Source organism: Cynocephalus volans, chromosome 5 (genome assembly GCF_027409185.1).
Source record: "Cynocephalus volans isolate mCynVol1 chromosome 5, mCynVol1.pri, whole genome shotgun sequence".
Lineage (NCBI taxonomy): Eukaryota > Metazoa > Chordata > Mammalia > Dermoptera > Cynocephalidae > Cynocephalus > Cynocephalus volans.
The window spans coordinates 60881197-60885404 of record NC_084464.1 but is presented as its reverse complement, the minus strand read 5'-3'; the positions used below and the strand labels follow the sequence as shown (position 1 = coordinate 60885404).

General features: G+C 36.6%; 1 pseudogene; it reads right to left on the bottom strand.

The window, feature by feature from the left end:
* Positions 1–219: 219 nt before the first annotated feature.
* On the bottom strand, positions 220–319 carry LOC134379362 (small nucleolar RNA SNORA70; annotated as a pseudogene).
* Positions 320–4208: the final 3889 nt, after the last annotated feature.

Sequence of the window (4208 nt, the reverse complement as noted above, 5' to 3'; positions counted from 1 at the left end):
TGTGTATCTTCTGGTGGGCAGGGGACTTAAACTTAGCCCTCCGTAGGGCCTCAGTCACATGCTCCTTGCTCTGCAGCTTGGTGCAGATGGACATGATGACTTGGCTAATGTGAACCCTGGCCATTGAGTCCTGGGTCTTCCCAAAGGCATCCCATATACCTGTCTGCAGCCTAGGTTGGGGTCAGCACTAGGTCAGAGACATGAATGTCCATGGGGAAGGGCTGTCTCCAAGATCCCCTAGGGCAATCCATACAAGCAACAGGCTGTGTACATTACCAAGGAGGCTGCTGTTTGCAGCCATTGCACACAAATAAGGCATCTTACAAGAAATGGGTCCTCTGAAGCAACTGAGATTTGTCTTCCAGTGATACTTAAAACAGCTGAAATATTCTTCTGTTTTACATTCTGCTTTGACAGCAAATCCGCTCTGCAGAGAGAAAGAGAGAGATATCATTTCTTGATGCTGAATAGAGCAGAAAGGTAGTAAAGATGACGAATAATTCTAATGGTGGGAGATTTTTCAGAAGTGGTAAACCACATTTCTGCATTTCATTTTCATTTAAACTGATTTGGCTGCTTTAAGTAAATTGGGTGATTTGTTTTGATGGAGAAAGTACTTGCAGAAGACTTTCTTTAGACTCATAGTAAATAGTAGTGATTTCCAATTTTCAATCTTTATCTTACAAAATATAGCTCCAACAAAGTTCATTTCACATCATACCAACTGATAAAAATACGGTCTGTAAAAATGCAAGATAGGGAATGGGCCCGTAGTTAGCAGTTGCTAATTAAATATATTTCTCCTTTCTGGTTCTGGAGATCCAACAGACCAAATGTGGTAAACAAACTTTGTTCCACAGCTTTGAAATCTTCTCGCTAGTTTCCCCCAACTTAGAAAAATTATACTATTTATAAAAGTGCATAAATTGTAATTTAAGTTTAAAAAAAAAGCCTTGAAATTTTTATCAAAAGCATTCAAATTACTCTCTCCCCAGGTCAGCTAATGAGTTGTCAGGAGCTGGCCCCTTACTGTAGTGCACCTCCTGCAGACTAAGACAGTTAACCATGTTTTCATCAAAGGAAATGCTCATTAGTAGAGCTTTCAGAAACTGATTTGATTATAGTTTCACTTGTTAAAGTGAAATATTTTGAGCTCATTAGGATGATTATGATTCAAGGTCATCGTTTGAAGCTAGTCCTGTCAATATAAGATAAATGGGCCCTCATCTTTTTCCCTTCTTTACGTCTGTGCTTTTTAAACTCTTCTGTGTAAAAAGTTCCATAGCCATAATTAATTTTTAGTTCTTCAGTTACAAAGCTGCTTAAAAAAAAAGAACAAAGATTTTGGCTACCAAAAGGGCCTTGAAGAACTATTAAGAGGAGGAGGAGGCTATCTTGTTTTAGAAAAATCAGAGAAAAACCTTGAAAAGTTCAGCTTTTGAAATCCAGCTATTTTCTCCTTGACCTTTCCAAAGTTTCTAAAAGGTACTTTGTACATAATTTTGCATGTACCCTTTCATCTCAAAAGTATAAAACTAAACTGAAAACCACCCAAGAACTACCAGTGGTTTAATTAAACATCTCCTCTTTTATGGCAAAAGATGAAGTTAACACCTTTTAAAGTTCTTTCCTTTCTTTTTCTAAATCTAGCGCTTAAATCTCTGATTGTTAAAGAGTCACTTAGACATTAAAGGGAGTGATGTTAACTTCTATCAGCCAGTATCAGCCAGTCATTCTAACATGAGTTTGCCCCTTGAACTTCCTTGGGCAAATATTACCTTTTCCTTTCACATTAAGGAGGAGTTGCAATGAAAGTAGAGTATTCTTTTAACATCTTGTATATTATATGTTGGAAAAGTGTTTTGATCTTTCAGATGATCTAATTAATCTCCAATACCCTTCACTTGAATTCAAGCCTACACTGAATTTGAGTAGTAGATGATTTTTTAAAAGTTACATGAGATTTGACCTTTTTAGTTAATAGCTTTTTAAAAAAAATTTTCTCCCTCACTTTTGTAGACAACATATGAATAACACTTTCCCCTGGTTTTTAATAATGAACTTTTTAAATGACTTCTTCTAAAACCATGATTTTAGCATTTAAGGTATTGCTTCATAATCAAAAATATTAGTGCCCAAACATGCAATTCTGTGAAATTGGATGACATGTTGATCAACAGATAATCTGAGAACAAATATGAGACTCGAAGCAATTAATTTTTTATTCTCACATGCACCTAAGTGCTCCTTTGACCATGAAATCTAGGATATAATTATGAAATTAAGTTTGTGTTTCAGGGATGCTTACATGAAAGTCCCTTAAGTATCAAATTAATCTAGGTGTATTAAAAAACAAACAACCCCCCCCCCAAAAAAAAAACTAAAGAACATAGTATGTGGACTGAGATAGAGGAAGTATATATCGGAAGTGTTAAAGCACCAGGGTATGCAATTGGATATGCAGAAGACAGTGTGAGTGTACTGAACTTCCTCAAAATGTGACAGGAGAATAGTATGTTAGGAACTAAGGGTCCCAGAGATACCTATGGTCACATAGCAGATTACTTAATTCAAATTACATCCCAAAATTGCTTGTGAAGTCTATTCTTGTGTGGAAGAAAAAAATTACTTATGACGTTTGTTAAAATGGTGGGAAGACTTTAATAAAGGGGTGAAATATTGCAATAGGTATAAGGATCACTGCAATATGATTTTGCAGTAGAAGAGAGATTTGGTTCAAGTCCAAATATAGCATGAGCAAGTGGAAATTTGTAGCCAAGGAGCAGGGTGAGATCAGTGGATGGTAAATTGCTAAGAGGAAAGAAATATCAGGGGTATGGGGTAATTCTGACTAAGCTGACCTAGCAGGACCCTTGCTGAAGGCAGGCCAGGGTGATCAGACATCACCTGGGAGATGGTGGAGGATGAGGAACCTGATTAAATATGGAGGGTGATGAGATGTTGAGGGTGAGGGACTCTGATTAAATTGACAGCAGGATTCTTGCTCAAATTGGATAATGCAGGGATGAACATGGAAGTTCAAAACTTAGGCTTAGTGGAAAATGTCCAGGAGAGCCAGAGTAGAGCTTGGTCAATGAGAGATCTTTGTCACTGTTTCTACCTTCTTCCCTCATCCCCATTTTCAATTGTGGCATCAAATTACTTCCTAATTAGCCCTTATCACCATCTGAAGGCATTTTATTTTATTGTATTTTTTTGTTTATCATATATCTCTCTCAAGTAGGATTTAAACTGCCTGAGGGCAGAGAATTTATCTATTTTGGTCAGTGATGTATCCCCATTGCCCAGCACCATGTCTATTTGAAGTAGGCATTCAGATGCATTTGTTAAATGAATGAATAGATAAAACCACAGATCAATTTTTTATTATTCATTCTTTGCAACTTGAGTATTTTTTGTATCTTGCATTAAAATGAATCTCCTTGAGTTGTTAGACTCAATTAACTTCTGATTCAAACACTTAAGACAAGAGATGATGAATGCTTGTCCCAAGGTAGGAACAGTGGGACAGCATAAAAGAGGGATATGCAAGAGATAATTAGGAAGGAGGGTCAACATATCTTGAGGAACTATCGGCTAGCAGCTTAGGTGGAGAGAAGAGAATAGGATGAATCTCAGTTTTCTACCATGGACTATAGGATGGAAAGTAATCCATTGATCAGAATCATGAAGGACAAGCCCAAAGGTAAATAGTAGTGGTGGGTGTTCACGTAAGAGAATTAGTCAATATTAGACAGACAGAGTTGATTCTGAAGTGTTTTTGGAATTCTAAGCAGAGGTGTTATTTTGTAACATAGTGTTGGAATTATCAAATGTGCCTGAAAAACGTAAAGTATTAAAAGCAAATGACAGAATATTTACTTCTGAGAAGATAAAGTCATGTGTTAAAAGAGGGCTGGAATAGAAGAGGAAGAAGAGATAATGGTGAATATGAAAAAATAATTGATATTTATTACTTAGGGTAAGAGTTATCCCTAGAGTATCACTCTGGTGTAGTTGACATTGTCTTTGAAACTGTCTCACCTCACTTTTTACATTTTAATTTCATGGTTTGTACTCCTTATCCAGGACAACCAGTTTCATAGTGCTATAGTAAATTCCCCCCAACACATAATCTTTCTCACCCTAGTACTTTATCAGAACTTCCTGTCTCTCAGGCATTTTCTGCTTCATCTCTTATGCAATCA